Here is a 17,692-nt window from a genome sequence, read left to right on the forward strand (position 1 = left end):
GATCCTCCATTTGCACCTTCATGTGAGATCACAGCTCTCGGCCGATAGCTTAACTCCAACCTCATGAGAGACTTGAGCCAGAGGCATCCAGCTAAGCTAGAACATGTGGCCCACAGTAACTGTGAGATAACAAATGTTTGTTGTTTTCAGTCGTAAGTTTTGAGGTAAAATTTGTTATGCAGCCGAAACCGGTTTGGCTCAGTGGATAGAGCGTCTGCCTGCGGACTGAAAGGTCCCAGGTTCGATTCCGGTCGGGGGCATGTACCTGGGTTGCGGGCATATCCCCAGTAGGGGATGTGCAGGAGGCAGCTGATCGATGTTTCTCTCTCATCGATGTTTCTAACTCTCTATCTCTCTCCCTTCCTCTCTGTAAAAAATCAATAAAATATATTAAAAAAAATTGTTATGCAGCAAGAGCTAACACAACCAATAACCTCACATACCAAGAAAAACCTGTATTGCCCTAGCTGGTTTGGCTCAGTGGATAGAGCATGGCCTGCGGGCTGAAGGGTTCCAGGTTAGATTCTGGTCAAGGGCACATGCCTGGATTGCAGGCTCGATTCCCAGTAAGGGGCAGGAGGCAGCTGATCAATGATTCTCTCTCATCATTGATGTTTCTCTCTCTCTCTCCCTTTCCCTTCCTCTCTGAAATCAATTAAATAATATATTTAACTCCCCCCCCCCCCAACCTGTATGAACTGGAATACTTGGGCAAAGAATATTGTGGTTATTTGAACTTTTGTGTTAATTGGGGTTAAGGCCAAATTTTTCAAACCTTGCTGCAAATGAATCAGTGTACTTTTCTGCCCTCCCTCCCCCAAAGAGTCTTTGATGACTGATGAATAAGAGGGTTCAAGGAGTCACGTGATAATAAAAGAAAAATTTCAATGTTTTTACTTGCAATACCTCAACTAGATTTCAGAGCAACCCACGAAGAAGACATAGCTGTTCTTTTAATTAAGTTGTCAAGCGAATCACTTGACACATAGCAGACATTCAAAAAATATTTCTAAATGAATGCATTTCCATTTCACAGATGCCAAAACTGAGCCCAGACAAGTTAATTAACTTGTTCAAGATCATACTTACTATATGACAAGTAGGTACACAGAACCCAATTCCAGGATTTTTCCCACTGAACCATATTACCTTATATACTTGCTATTTGCATTTTTTCTCTTGAAGTTATGAGCAAAAACATTTCAAAAAAATTAAGTTTTTCAGTTAATTGACACTTTATTATTTTACTCTCCCCCCCCCCCCCCATGGGAGCTGTATTGGGATGAATGAAAAACAGATAAGCAAACAACTACACTCTGAAAACAGTCAATTAATAAAGTAAGAGCACATACGTCCTGGTTTCCTACTGCGTCAATTTTAGAAGATTCACATTTAAATCGTATCTTCTTAATAGTCGTGAGTAGTAGATTTAACACCATTAACCTATTAGAGACAGGTACTCTATTGTATGCTTGTTCCCCCTCCATGCAGGTTTCTGGGTGAATGAAGATGAACACTAGGAACAGCTGACTGCAAAAATGGCAGTTTCTTTTTCCTCCCAAAGTCTAAGGGACCGAAAGCTTAGAAATAGTTACTAAAACACTCATAATGTATAGGATATGAACACTGCATAGCTGCTCCTAACACTGTATACGTTAAACCTTATACAAAATAGCAAAAGGCATTGATCTTCCCCACATTCACCTGCTGAATACCTACTATACGCCCAGCACTATGAAAAGGGTGGTGATAGAAAGTGAATGACATAATTCCTAATTCCTCTGGGAGTGTATAATCTACAGACCAACAAGTAAAACAAAAGAATATTATTTGAGCAAATCTATCACAGAGGAAGGAGAGGATGACACAGAAGTTGTTCGTAGGAGCTGGAAGTGGAAGAGGTGATAAGATCTGGGATGGAAGCATGGGCAGGAGCTAGCCAAGGTGAGAGGGGGTCTCCATGAAGAGGAAACATCCCGTGCAATGGACGGAAACTTGAGCTAGTGTGACAGGTCATTCAGAATGGCTGGGATTTAAAGGGAAGTGTTGAGGGAGCGGTGGAAAATATGGGGAGAGGAGAGAGCAGCCCATGAGGGCTGTGGTTCCCCAGTGCAGGAGCTTTCCCTTTAACGGGAGCTTCTGAAGACTTTCTAGTGGGAAAGCATCACAATTATAATTGCTTTTAAAAGACCACTGTAAGCGTGATCAGCGTGGAGGAGAAAAGCAGATGAGACTGAGGGGGAAGAGATCCGCATGGAAAACGCTGCAGGAATGACAACAAAAGTGGTGTCTGAATTAAGGCAGTGAAAGTGAATGAGATTGGATATAAGCTCCAAGAGGGATTTAAAGAGAAAAACCCATTGGATATGTGGCGTGAGGGGAATAGCTAGAATGATCCTTAGGTTCCTGGCTTTGCCTTGGATGAAGGTGAACAGGGATGGGCCACAGGAGGGATGTGTCTGAGGGGACGAGTTCAGTTTTAAACGTGTTGGGTTTTAGACAACCATGGACTTTCAGGAGAGAGCTACAGGTGGCTGGGAGGTACAGATCCTGAGAGCAGTGTGGGCCGGACAAGAGCTGCTGCGTGCATGTTTTATGTGCATGGCACCCCCGGAAGTGTGCAGCGCACAACCGATCTGTGGTGCCACAGGTGACCGCCCTGACTGGAAGAACAGGTTTGGAAAGGATGACCATGGAGGGCAGCTAGGGAAGAGGATCACAGACAGATCCTACACCTTTATAAAGAGACTAAGGAGCCACCAGAGAGGCGAGAAAGGAGAAAGCCAACACTATCCCCAAACTCAACATTTTAGACTGACACTTTATGCAGGTATTTCTCTAAACTGAGTGATTGATTACCTAACCATTCTTATTTATTCCTTACAAGATTTATCATTAGTCAGACCTTTTAAGCTGTTAGATGGTCTGGCTAAGGTTATCTTAGCCAGAACTTAATTTTACCCTCAATATTTATGCCAGGTGAACTGCTACCTTCTCAAGTCCTAAAAGTCCTCTCTTAGCCTGATCCTGTTTACACATTTTTATGTCATGTATCTTTTATTTGACCCCTGATCCTGTTTTATGTTTTACTTTCATTGCTGCCTTGAATCCCTTGTTCTCTGCAACTTCTCAGTAGATATTTAATTAATGAAATATACCAACATTTCTCAAAATATGAATTGGTAATCATTCTTTTTCTTACTCAAAAATCTGACCTTTTCCCTTGTGTATGTGTTTGTTCTCCGAATCGAGGTTAGAAATCTTGTGATTTGTTCCGTTTATTCCTTAGGTGCACCTGATACGTGTGCTGAGCATTCAGAGAAACTTCCTGCCACACCCCCAAAGGCCACATCCAGGAACACTGAGCACCTGAGAGGTGAGCTCCGGAAAACCTTGTCAAAACTCACGTGACAGCCTGTGTGGGTCTGAGTAATCGCTCTGGCTCTTAGGTTCGGTTTTTAAAACTAGAGGTCACCTGGCCACATATAAAATTGTTTCCCCCCATGAATGAGATTGGAAGCGGGGTGTTGCTTTAAATTAAGGGTGGTAAACATGGCATGCGACAGGCTGCAGTTCTCACAGTGTCAGGACTGTCAATCAGCATAACCGGAAAAGCAGTTCCAGGTCCGATACAGCTGAGAAATGCTAGGCTAAATGCACGTGTGTTCACGGAAAAACTCCTCAGAGCCTTTGCTATACTCACATGTGCCTCTGAGAAACAGCACAGTGTACACAGCATTCCTCAATTTTATTTGACTGCGAAGACTTGTGTTTCACGGAACGCACTTTGGGCAACATTACCCTAGTTTTACAGACGAGGGCCCGGAGCCCATAGAGGTTTGGTGACTTGCCCAAGATCATCCAAACATCAGCAAAGCTGACTTTTACCTTGGGCCCTCTTTTCATTACACCACACTGCTGGTACGCTACCGACTTTTATCTGAACCTTTCAGGGAGAGCAGCGCACAAAACTGACACGGCTGACCCACAGACATCCTGACTTCCAAGTCTCCGAGGTTCCCTTCCCCGTGGCAATGACAAGATGATCTTTCTGGGAGGCTGTCAGCTGCTCTGCGGCCATGAAATCAGCTGTGGGGGCGGGGAGGGCGCGCAGGGGAGAAGCTCCCTGGGATGCGTTAGGGTGCTTAAAAGAAAAATGGATTTGTGCCGAGGATCATTCCTGGAACAGATGTGAAACCAAATACTTCACATCGCAATCCTGCCCCCATGCTTTCTGAAAGGGAAATGAAATAGCAGGATTAACCTGCTCTTCCTCAGATCAGGCTTTGTTTCTTTCTGAAGTCCCATGACCGGGGCAGGCTCCATTTCCTGCTACTCCCCTTCCTACAGCCATGGGAGCGCCAGGAGGGAGAAGGGGCTGTCCGTGCTCGTGCTCGGGGCTCAGGGCAGAGCTGTGGGGCTGGAGGCCAGCGTGGCAGTCATGCAGGGCAAGGCAACACGCACTCTACCTCCTGGTCCCCGGCTGGACTTCTCCCTCTACGTGCCATTAGAAAGCGCTCCTGTAAATGTAATGAACATTTTAGGACACTGATAATCCATCAATCTGGGGAGAGGGAGAAATTAGAATTAGTTTAATCTAGGCTTTCTGAAAAGAGTACTTAAAGACTGTAAAGCGACTCACATTTCTGAGGTGGGGAGCATAAAATCCAGGATTTGTGAAAGAGATGGATGAATGTTTAAATAAACTATAACGTCCTGACCAGGTAGTGACAGAACAAAGCAGAAATACAGTGTATAATATGTATAATCATCACAAAGACAGCTGTTCCATGGTTTAAAGGGATTTAATAACTCAAGTGTTGGAGCATGAACTCTTCTTAAGAGCCAAAAAGGACTAGAGGTTTCCCACTGCCTCCACTTAGCAACAAACTGCCGCTCTCCCAGTGACCCTGGCAATGAGGCCAGGATCTCAGGGGTGGGGGGGCGGGGGGGGGGCAGTGGTAGTCACCTCCTCTTAATGATGAGCTTGATTGGAAAGTGTAATTAGCTGCTCCTGGAAAGGAACCTCAAGAGCATCCTGGCAGCCGGGACTGGGTCACTTGAGGTGTCTCTAAGAATCACCTTTCAAACCACTTGTTCAGTCGTGTCACAAGCGGGCAACAGGGCAGTGCGCAGGGAGGGGTGCTTGTGGACGGCAGAATGAAAGGGATTAACAATGGGAGAGGAGCAATTGGTGGCACAGCCAGCCCCATTCTCAGCTGCTCTGTCTTGGATTTGGAGCACGAGGTGAAGCTTAGGGCTCTGAAACTATAGTCAAGGTCCTTCTTGCTCTGTGCTGACTAAAGCAACTGAAATACCCTGGAGCCCGACACCTTCCCAAACGGGGAGGAAAGCAAGCGAGGCCAGGCCCAGGGACAGCTGCGGCCCCAGACGTACCACCGTACTTGGAAGTGCAAAGAGCTACAGGCAAAGCTGGGTGCAGGCATCTCTCCCCCCAGGACCCTGCAGCCCACTGAGCACAAAGGAGGCAGTCAGATGTTTGTTGAATTAATGTACAGGAGGCACTGAATCAGTATTTATTAAAGAATTTGGCTAAGAAATATAATTTCACTGCGTACACTGAGGCTTTTTGTTTTATTTTCTACCTTTTAAGATATCAACTAATAACTCTTTTAAGGGTTGAGATATACACCACATACTAATAAAATTTACCTACTTTAAGTATAGAGCTCAGTGGTCTTTAGTGTAGTCACAGATTGTGTCACTATCACCACAATCTACTGGTAGGACATTTCATGACCCCAAAGAGAAACCCTATGCCTAATAGCAGTCACTCCCGGTTGCCCCTCCTCGCACCCCAGCCCGGGCAGCACTAATCCCCATTCTGTCCCTATGGGCTGGCCTATTCTGGACATTTCACACAAATAGAATCATATAATATGTGGTCTTTTGTGACTGGATTTACTCAGCATTACGTTTTCAAGGTTCATCCATGTTGTAGTATGTATCAATACTTTATTTGTTATGGCTGAATAATACTCCATTGTATGTAGACATCATATTTGTTCATTCACTAGATGATAGACAATTAGGCTGTTTTCACATTTTGGCTATTGAGTAATGCTGCTATGAACATTCATATACAGCTTTTATGCAGACATTATGTTTTTATTTTTCCTGAATATATATTTAGGAATTTAATTGCTGGGTCATATGGTAACACACTGTTCAACTGTTTAAAAACTGCCAAACTCCTTTTCCAAATCATCACCCTATGTCACATTCCACCAGCAATGCACTCGGTTCCAATTTCTCCATATCCTCACCAACACTGGTTATTACTTGTCTTTTGATTACAGCCATCTAGTGAGTACTAAGTGAATCTCATTGTGCTGTTTTTGTTTGTTTGTTTGTTTTTGCATTTCCCTGATGCTTAATGATGCATCTTTTCAAGTACTCATTGGCCATTTGCATATCTTCTTTGGAGAAGTAGCTGTTCAAACTCTTTGCTCATTTCAAAATTGGATTTTCTGTCTTTTTACTGTTGAGCTGTCAGAGTTCTGTGCAAATTCTGGGTATGCATCCCTTGCCAGACATGATTTGCAAGTATTTTCTTCCATTCTACGGACTGTCTTTCCACTTTCTTGATGGTCCCTTTGAAGCACATAATTTTTAAATGTTAATGAAGTCCTTCCTATTTAATTTTTGTTGTTCTTGTGCTTTTTGGCGTCATATTCCTTAATACATAGAGATCTACTCCTATGTGTTCCTTTGGGAGTTTTACAGGTGAGCCCTTACATTTAGATCTTTTACCATATGGAGTTAATTTTTGTGCACAGTGTGTGGTAGAGGTGCTCAACTTAATTCTTTCGCATGTAGGTAACCAATTGTTCCGGTACTACTAGTCTCTTCAATCGCAAGTTGAAAAGACTATTCTTTCCTCACTGAATAATCTTTGCACCTTTGTTGAAAAGCAATTGACCATACACGTATGGATTAATTTCTGGACTCTCAATTCTATCTCATGGATCTATCCCCAAACTCCATTGTCTTGATTACTTTAGCTTTGTATTTATAGTTTTAAATGCTGTTTAAAATTCGACTCACTGCTACCAGGCTTCAGTTCTGTTCTTTTTGGAGAATCTCAGCAAAGACCTGAGGATAAGGAAGCTTTTCTTTAAACCAAACAGAGATCATTAACAACCTCGCTCCTTTTATAAAGCAGCTGTAGTGTGAGCAAAATCTTAGGAAAACAACATAGGTGAACAGAATTTGCTATTGTAGTAAAATTAAACTTACAATAAGTTCTTCTCAATAATCTGAGTATACATAATCATCCTGCTACAGGATAACCAGGAGCAAATGGTAAATAACTCATGTGGGTGAATGTGGGATATCAAACACTTATACTTAGAGCAAATTTATCATTTTAACTAATGAACACATTTATAGGGTTCTTTTTTCTCTATGGCTCATTTTTTCTTCCCTCCTCACTTGTAATGACCTTTCTTCCTGGAAAATGGGGACTCCTGTGTGTTCCTGAAACCTCCATCTAACAGGCACCCCGCCCCATGGAGTAAGAGCGAGGTCTGGCAAACTCAGGTCTAGGAATGGCACTTCCATGTGCAGCCGTCAAGAAGCCGGAGGAGGGGCGGCAGAAAGGTGCCGGAGCCACCCAGCAGGGGAAGAGACCCTGGGGGAGAACGTGTTGAGACAAACTGCTAAATGCTTTTCAACATTCACTCCCCCTTCTACCTCAAGTTGGAGGGGAGGCAATGTGCCCAGCCACAGGACTACCTCTCCAGACGCCCTGTTGCTAGGGAGAAGTGGGCCTGGGATCCAGTGCTGGTCAATGATGAGTTAGTTGGAAATGCCAAGCTTCCAAAGAGGCTTTTTCAAATGTGGACGGATTTAGCAGGCATCTGTCTTTGCCCATCTTCCCAACCCCCGTTCATGCCTGGAACACGGACACAATGCCAGTAAGGACAGCAACCACCTTATGACCAAAAAAGATGAAAGTCAATGCATTAGGGTTAGAAGGCAGAAGAGAGGAGTCTGGCTGCTCAGTAATGTCTCTGCAGCGCTGCACTAGCCTTGGACTGCCTGCCTCCAAACTTCTTGACATGCAATAAAAATAAATCCTTTACCCACTGACGTTTTTGTTTCTGTAACCTGCAAGGTATGTTCTCCTAAATTCAGTGGTCGGCGAACTGCGGCTCGGCAAACCACGGCTCACGAGCCACATGCGGCTCTTTGGCCCCTTGAGTGTGGCTCTCCCACGAAATGCCGACCTCTGCGCATGGGCCACGAAGTTTCAATCACACTGTACGTGCGCGCCCGCACGTGGCATTCTGTGGAAGAGCCACACTCAAGGAGCCAAAGAGCTGCATGTGGCTCGCGAGCCGTGGTTTGCTGACCACGGTAACTAATCCAGGGTGATTCCTAACCCCTCCTACCTTCTACCTTCAGCTCCGCCCTCCATGCGGAGGGCTTCGTCCCCATCTAAGTACTCTCAGGGAGCCTCTCCACTAGAGGGAAGCTTTCCGCCTGGCCCCCCATGCCTTCTTTTTTTTTTTTTTTTTTTTTTCCCCCCATGCCTTCTAATTCATATTTCTCGTCTAGTGTATTCGTTTGTGCGCGGCCCCTTTTCCGCTAACTACTGTCGGTCTTAGCCTCCAGCAGGAATCCATCCATGGAGGGGAGGCGGCAGAAGGCCAACCTTGGTCCTATCCTCCCCTGCTCAGGTCTGACTCCATGGGAAAGAGGGGAAGTTAAATGGCTGGATTAGAGGCAAGCCAGCCTCACCGGCATTCGCCCCTCACCCCTTGCTGAGCGATTAGATACCACCAGACGCTTCAGGCTCCCGGCTGGAGAGCTTGGTCACCAACCACTTAGCCCCATGAAGAAGGGACTCTGGGGACATGGAATCACCATGAGAGGCCCGGAGTGCTGGTATGAGGAGACCGCCCAGCAGGCTCTGATAAAGCTGCCTGGATTGGCATTTCAGCCCCACTCCTGACTGTGTGGCTTGGACAGTTACTTAACTTCTCTCAGAGATAACAAAGCCACCTACTTTTGCAGGGTTAAAGAAGATAAAAAGTGACAACTATACAGTGCCTAACACAGTCCCTAGCCTATAACAAGCGCTCAATGAAATGCGGGCGACTGTTATTATTTAGGGGTTAAGAGCCTTTGAAGTCAAATCTAGATTCAAAACTGTCTTCACCACCTGCCAGTTATGTGAACTCGGGCCATTTCCTAGTCTCTGCGCCTTAGTTTTGTCTTCTCTAAGCGAGGAAGGTAACTCACTCACTCAATCGTAACTACCAAAGGCAGGCCTGTTCCACACCAGGTTTTACACTCAACCCTGGGCAAATGAAGGCGAATTACATGGACCCAGTCTCTGTCCTCATGTAACTTACAGTCTCGTGAGGGCGGCAGACAATGATGGAAAATCACAAGGAACTGTACTGAATGCTACAAAGGAGGCCTCTACATGTCTCAGTGACAAGGGAACGTGCCCATCAGAGAGGCCAGAGGAAGGAGACGCCCTGGAGAGCAGGGGAAGAGCATTCGGGGAACGGCTCTGTGGGTCCACGGCTGTGGGGGGTTCAGAGAGGGCCCGGATGTAAGTGTGGAGACAGCCTGGGGAGGGGAGGGAGGTGGAGTGAGGTAAGGAGAGAGGACAGACAGGCGATATCAGACCTTTCGTCTAGTTTTGTCATTATCTGAAGAACAATGGGGGGCTTTTAAGAAGGGCTTTAAGTGGCGTGTGCATGCGCATGTCAGACACAGGCAGTGTGCATTCTGAAAAGCTCACTCCGCAATGATGTGGGAATGGAAAGGAGGAACACCAGAGGTGGTAAGGCTTGATGCTTTAAGAAGCCAGAGTAGCAGGTGCAAGTGAGAATGTCTGGTGACTTGAGCTTGTTGGGAAATATAACCCATGTTTTAAATCAGAGTTAAATCCACGATTATCAGTTTTGGGGTCAAGCTGAGGATCGTTTCCCCCCGCCCCCCAAAAGGGGCACAAATGCAGCACACTTGATGTTCTGTAGTTTCAGGGGAGTCATAGGTCAACTGAGGCCACAACCATGGGCCACAGCTCTTAGGTCAAACCCCATGAATCAGGCAAGGCAGCTTGATAAATGCTGTGAATGCACCCCTTGCTTTTACTGGTACCTCTGTCCTGAAGGTTATACTCTGCTTGTCAGACCTCCACACTCTGTTCCCTCATCTCCCTATTCCTGTACCAAATGTCCTGAGAGGATGATGACAAGAGATCAGTTTTCCTTGCCCCATGAATAGGAGCTGCCTGATGACCAACAGAGCAAGGAAAGGTCTTTGTCCCTTTCATCCGTCAGATCCTTATTAAAAACTCCATCTCTTCTCTTAGTCATGTAATTGGTTCAAGGAGGAAGCAGATGAAAACAGTGAGTTATGCTCTTTCATCCTACATTCTAGAATTCGTATAGAAATCAGGTATTGTTACTAATGTTGACAGTGTGTATTGCCCGATGGCCCTGAATCTGAAGTCAGAGTAAGAGGTAAGGGTCGAGAGAACTTTAGTTTTTTTTTTTTGAGAATGTTGTAGGTTAACTATTTTATGTGAAGCCAAGAAATAGATTATATTCCACAAAAATTTGATGCATGTTATGTATTCTTTTCTTTAGGGCTTATATTACAGGTAATCAAGCATTTGGAGAATTGCTAGGGATTCAAGAAACATACAGAATGTAATCCTGCCCTCAGGGAGGGTGTGGTCTTATTGAAGAGACAGTTCACCCATGAAGTAAGTGGCAAAATACAATAAAGTGATAAACTTTGTGACATAAATTCTAACGCTCTAGAGATTTAAAAATGGCAAGATAAATGCAGCTATAAAAATAAGGATAACTGCAGGAGACAAACTTAACCAGGTATTTAGAGCCGCAGTCGCCAACCTTTCGGAACTCACGGGCCTCCGAACCGGTTGGCGACCACTGCTTTAGAGGGTAAGAAGGATTTGCCTATGTGGACAGGTGTCAGCAGAAGAATAACCAAAGACAGAAATATGATAACTCACCCACTCATCTATTCAATCAGAATTTCCTAAGTCTCTACACTATGGTCTGGGCACTGTGCTAGGCTCAGGAGTTTCAGAATCAAATCAGACCTCACCCTGGTCCTCCAGGGAACTACAGCCTAGTGAGGGGACAGTCAGGTAATCTATAAAGACACTAGAGTGTTGTAAATGCCACAGTCAGATAAGCTAATCCCAGCGTTCCACTGGAGCACAGTCCAAGGCATCTAAACTGGATTGGGAGTGGGAACGGCGTACGGTTAAAAAGGAGAAGTGGAGGACAAATAGAATTAGCCATATTGGGGAGGTAGATGGTGCCTGGGCAGAGAGAACAATATGTAAATAAAGGGACAGAGAGCAAACATGCCATGTGATGGGTGGGAATACTGCTTCGCTGCCACAGGGTTTCACAGGAGATTACCTCTGCCACCTGCTTTCCAAAGCATATAGGGGCACCGTCAATCAGTAACACAGAAGACCAGGCATCTGGGCCCTTGCCTGAGAGCACAACTAGCTCTGGTCAAGCAGTCAACTAGAGAAGTTATAGTCAGGGCTGCCTAACACACATGCAATCCACCCATTCCTCTACATGACCAATAGCTTATCTTTGGATTATGCTGGGCCACAAAGGACCTGGACTATATTAGTTGTGTTCCTCACAAAACTGTTTTCTTTTTTTTTAAATCTTCACCGAGGATATTTTTCCATTGATTTTTAGAGAGTGGAGGGAGGGGGAGAGACACACACAGAGAAACATCGATGTGAGAGAGACACAGAGATTGCCTCCCACACGCACCCCAACCAGGACCGGGATCAAGCCTACAACTGAAGTACGAGCCCTTGACTAGAATCAAACCCGGGACCCTTTAGTCCGAGGGCCGATGCTCTATCCACTGAGCCAAACAGGCTCGGGCCTCACAGAACTGTTTCCATTGACTTGCACTGTAAGAATGTGCTGCCTTTGTGTAGGTCGTGAAGAAGTAGCCCTGTGAAACCCACCGCTACATTGGCTTGTCGAGGGCACCATTGCTTCATTCAGTGTCCTCTGTACAAAGTATGCAAAATACTTCTTATAGAGTAAGAGCTAGGAAAAAACTTAGTTTTCCTCCAGAGTATTTCTTTTTTAAAATAAGAACTACCTACTCTGATTTATCATGCTTCCCTTTTTGTCCTGCCTATTAGACTTAGAACCAAATTTAAACTCAATTATAATACTTTTATTTGGCCTTATATTTGAAAAATGTGATTTGGCCCTGATTTTCTCTTTATACTTTATTATTTTACTAGAGTCCCAGTGCTTGGATTCGTGCACTGGTGGGATCCCTCAGGCTGGCCTGCACCCTCTTGTAATCCAGAACCCCTCGGGGGATGTCGGATAGCCAGTTTCGGCCTGATTCCAGCAGGCCTGATCCAGACAGGAGGGCGCCCGATCCTGTGCATGGTCTGTCTGTCCCCTGGTGGTCAGTGTGCGTCACAGTGACCGGTCCGTCGCTTAGGCATTTATATGTATAGATTATTTTATTGCATGTGGTTTTACATTTGAAGACTTCGTGCAACTACGATCCCACGGGCAGAAAACCACCAGAAGTGCGTAAGTTGGCAGCTCTGAGTCACATAATTCGGCCGCACAGCAGCAGGCTGGCATGGCAGAAGGAGCAGCCTCCCTTCAGCTTTGCCCCCCGCCAGTGGCACTGTGATGGATGAATGACTGCAAAGTATTCTGCTTCTGTCTTTAAGCTGAATGCTAAGTGGAGAGGAACAGTCACAGAGCAGCCGAGTTCTGAGTGTGGCAGCTGTTCACCTGGCAGACAAGGGGAGCCAGCAGCTCAGGGGACAGCACGTGACCTGGTCAGAGGGAGGGGCTGACAGACTTGCTATTTAGCCACTAGAGCTACTAATCACCCCAAGTAAGGTTGCAGGTTTTCAGGAGGTCTGCTTCTTGAGAATGTTTCTTCCCTGTGTTTATGAACAATAACGGCTTAACAGAGCTGACCTGGGGGTGTCTCTCTTCTTGATAACAAAGGCTATTTGGGACAACTCAAATTCCCTGCATAAAAAGAGGAGGGTAAGTAATGCACACATGCATGACAGTAATTTCTATCGGAGAATAGTAGAAAGGATGAGAAAATATAAAACAAGAGGCCTGAGAGGGGTCATATTTCTAAGACAGCATTGTGGTTTTGAAAATGTCAAATTCCAATATCTGATTAATAACTATGAATAATTCATTACCTAATAAATTTTACAGCTCAACCGTAGTTAAAAAACACACAACTCTTGTCAAATTCCAAAATATCTTCATATGGGCTTGTCACATGTCTTAATTTCTGCAGGGAGTAAATTCAAAGTGAATGGGAGGGGGGAACCTCAGAATCACTTTTCAGTCCAAAAGACATAAAAACAAGTGATTCCTCAAATAGATATAAAACAAGTGATTCCTCTACCTAACAACAACAAACACACACATAAAACCAGCACAGCAACTTCCAACCAGCTTTTTTTCTTCACCACATCATCTTACAACCAGGTTGGCTTTCCAAATTCTATCTCCATTTTATACTGGGGATACATGCTACGCTTTACTGATGCAGCTAGGGCAGCGGTTCTCCACCTGTGGGTCGCGACCCCTTTGGGGGTCGAATGACCCTTTCACGGGGATCGCTTAAGACCATCGGGAAACACATATATAATTACATATTGTTTTTGTGATTAATCACTATGCTTTAATTATGTTCAATTTGTAACAATGAAAATACATCCTGCATATCAGATATTTACATGACGATTCATAACAGTAGCAAAATTACAGTTATGAAGTAGCAACAAAAATAATTTTATGGTTGGGGTCACCACAACATGAGGAACTGTATTAAAGGGTCGCGGAGTTAGGAAGGTTGAGAACCACTGATCTAGGGACATCCCACAGATCTAAGCTCTTCCTCTCTGATATCAGATCACTAGTTAACCTGGATTTGGGTTTCAAGAGGGAGGGCTCCCTGATACCTATGGAAGCCCCAATGTCAGTACCTGTAGGTTTGAAGGGTGAGAACAAAGAGAGTAACAGAGAGACTGCTGTTTTACTGTGACTAGTGATGCTCTTTATTCTGCGAACTTAAGAGAAACTGGATCTTTTTCTTTATAAGCATAATGAGAAGGAATAGAGGGTAAATATCAAAGCCATTCATGCCAACAGGCAATATTAAGTCATCTTTCTCCATGCCCTGCAGTTACACACCCACACTCTGTGGGTCCCAGTTCAAATTCTACAGATCAGACAAGCGGAGTTGTAAACATTTCCATGTGCAAAACTCGCCTTTTCCAAAGACAGGCATGGCTTAGCATGTCGCCTTCTTTCTTTAGAACTTTTAGGCACAATTATGTCCTCAGGATAAAAGGATGGCAAAACAAAGCTATGTGCCTATAACAAACATCTCATTGAAACTAGCAGCAAAATGAGATGAATAACCACAGAATATACACGATAACTTGTAGTGATAAGACTCACAGAGTAAGGCAATGTTATGCTGGTTACTTGCCCAGTTCAGGACTACAAGAATAAACAGGACCTTTTTCCACCCAAAGCGAATGGGTATGACACGGGACAGGATGAATCTGCTACAAGATGCGGTGGCAGGTACAACTCTGACAATCTAGGCTGCCAGGAATTTTCCCCAGGAGACATATGTGCTTCTGTAATAGAAATGTAATTTGAGAAAGGGGCAGGCACTTCCCTGTCTCTTTATAACAAAGTAGTAATTGTTAACAATTGAAGGATCATCACTCCTCTCTTGGGACTTTGCCAGCTCAGCAAGAGACAATATCAATTTTCAGATGTTATCTTTCTCAGTAGTCCAATTCTTAATGCATTTCAGAAACAGAGTCCCCCCCCCCCCCCCCTCTTTAAGTCAAATGAACACCTTTTGGGTGGGTTCTTAGAAGTACCCCCTAAAGTCTCCCCAAACTAAAAGCCAGTTGCTTGCTCCCCCACTCCCAGGTTGTTCAGCTATGCTGGTTTTGTTTCTGGATGTAGAAACAGTTACTAAACGAAAGAGGCCTCAGGACAGGAAAGCTTGAAATTTCAATGGCTGGCAGCCAGGCGATTTTGCCATGTAGAGGGATCCACATCCTTCTTGTGTGGCCGCAGCCAGGTTGAGGCTGGCAAAACACACTGTTAAAACATCATGGGTGTGACAGCCTATAATGAAGGAAGCACTGTGACCAGTTGCTGGAACTAGGTGATACAAACCTGACCGATTCAGGGTTTTTCCTGGTTCCTTACCCTGCGAATTAAAGCCATTCTTCCTAGGGATGTCTGCTCTAAGAATATACATGCTGGGTATGGTATGGTGAAGTCGGTGTGGCCTCAGGAGATGAGAACTAGGCTTGGCAGGGAGAAGCTGATTTCGGTCACGGGTCCCTGGGAAGAGGGTCACCGCATGTCATGCAGGGTCACAGGGAAAAACACCAATGTGGTCAGGAGACAGAGGCAGGGGCGGGGGAATGTCTACGCCAGGGCCGTATTGGGGTTTCCTTGGGAAAGGCACGGAAGGGCAGGGTAAACAGCTGAGGACTAGCTAGTCTGAGTATTCTGGTGGGCTTTGGGCTACAGGCCTCTGGCTGCTTGGTACCCAGCCCTGGAGGGATTTCAGGCAAGGGAAATTTTAGCTTGCCCTGTGAGAATTCTTAAGGAGGAGGCTGGAATATAAAGTTGGGATCAGTTCGTTTGCATATGAAAGGCCTGCTCCTGGGCAAGCTGTTATTGTCTTTAGGAATTAGCTAGGCCTGGGAGGGGTAGTCCCCCTGGGTCTGTAAGGCTCCCCTTCCCCCCATGCCAAAGCATCAAGAACATGGAAAATATAATTGGCCCTGTGATATACAGATGCCAAATAGACAATACAGAATCTAAGAAGACACAGACAATGTACGTATTAAAATACTGACACTTGCCAGGGGCAGCTAAGTAGGGGTCTTTAGTCCCTAATATTCTTCAGCACAGCTCCCTCTATTCTTTGATAGGGGCAAATGTTTTCTCAGCCTTGCAGACCAAGCTGCACACACACTTGAATCCTCTAAGTCAGTGGTTCTCAACCTTCCTAATGCTGTAACCCTTTAATACAGTTCCTCATGTTGTGGTGACCCCCAACCATAAATTATTTTTGTTGCTACTTCATAACTGTAATTTTGCTACTGTTATGGATTGTAATGTAAATATCTGATATGCAGGATGTATTTTCATTGTTACAAACTGAACATAATTAAAGCATAGTGATTAATCACAAAAACAATATGTAATTATATATGTGTTTTCCGATGGTCTTAGGCGACCCCTGTGAAAGGGTGGTTCGACCCCCAAAGGGGTTGCGACCCACAGGTTGAGAACCATTGCTCTAAGCTAACCTGCCGGCCTCCCTTAAACCCACACAGAAAGAAGTTTAGGACTGGTTACAACTGGTGATGACTTCCATTTGTAACCATGGTTGAAGGGGCCTCTGCCCAGGCAGTGATTCAGTCTACGGTGCATTTACACAGGAAGAAAGCATGCACTCTGGTGATGGGCTGTGGACTATGGGGCCTGCCTCCTCACTCTGTAAACTACAGCATCTCCCTGCTCACAGAGGCAGCCCACTGCCTCTCCCTGCATTATGCTGTGCGTGGGAGGCTGGACTTCTGAGGGCCTTTGACCCACTCTGTCTTCTGAGTCCATGCACTTATCATGTGCTCTCACCCCGTCAGCTAATCACAAAGCCCAGCATCACCCATCCTTACTTATGTGCACAGCTCGGGCTGCGTGGGGCTGTTTGCAGCAGCGATTTAAGTGTTGAAGGGTAGGCTCTTTCCCAAGGCTTCTTTGAAGACGATGCTATTCTGCCATGTAATGTTCTGGGTGGACTGTAAAGGATACTAATGAAATAGGCTCAAGGAAAGTGATATTATAACTGTGGCAGGTCCAAGTCTTCCAGTCCTGGAAATGGATGGACATGAGTACTTCTTGGCAGGCCATCGGTTTGGTTTGGAGCTTGATGTCACATTCATTCTTTTGGCTGCCAGTCTCCTGAAGGAAATACTGACCTTCTCGCTTCAGTTTTCTATATTTTCTTAGTTGTTCATCATTGAACGGACTGCTTAGTATCAGAATTAAAGCACCGTTGGCTGAGGATTACCGATAGGACGCTGGCTGTTTTCAGTTTCTTTGGTACATTTTGGTAGGTGACCAAGCCGTGGATTTGGTGTTCCCTTCTCTCCCCTCCTGCCTTTTTGGAAAGAGTTTGGATGGGCTGGGGAAAGACATCTGAAGCTTTCTGATCCAACGTAAATGAATCCTGTGGTGGGTAAATACTTTTCCTCCCTCTTTTGCTCTCCTGGGGTATTTGGATGAATAATGCTTCTCAAATAAGTTTATAAATATTCCCCTAGAGGTAAGAAGAGTATTAAGCTCATAGCAGGTGTGCCATTAATGCTTTAGAGTGTAGGGGAGAGCAAAGAGGAAAGCAGTCATCAAAACCTTGTGGTGTCATAGAATTTTCTGAAAAGTTTGGAAGGTCACCGCTGTGAACAAAACATTGAGTGCAGCGCTGGCAAAGTGTGGACACAGCCTCACAAGACCAAGTCAGGCCAGTCCTTCAGTGTAGAAGCTCATTCTGGATGGGTGGTAGGATGGGGTTTATGGTT

At 45.1% G+C, this 17,692-nt stretch overlaps 1 protein-coding gene across 21 annotated transcripts in view; it reads right to left on the reverse strand.

Annotated features, from left to right (window-relative positions):
* TTLL5 (tubulin tyrosine ligase like 5) overlaps nt 1-17,692 on the reverse strand; it is a 264,490-nt gene that overhangs the window by 14,865 nt on the left and 231,933 nt on the right. The window lies entirely within an intron of this gene.

Source organism: Myotis daubentonii, chromosome 1 (genome assembly GCF_963259705.1).
Source record: "Myotis daubentonii chromosome 1, mMyoDau2.1, whole genome shotgun sequence".
NCBI lineage: Eukaryota > Metazoa > Chordata > Mammalia > Chiroptera > Vespertilionidae > Myotis > Myotis daubentonii.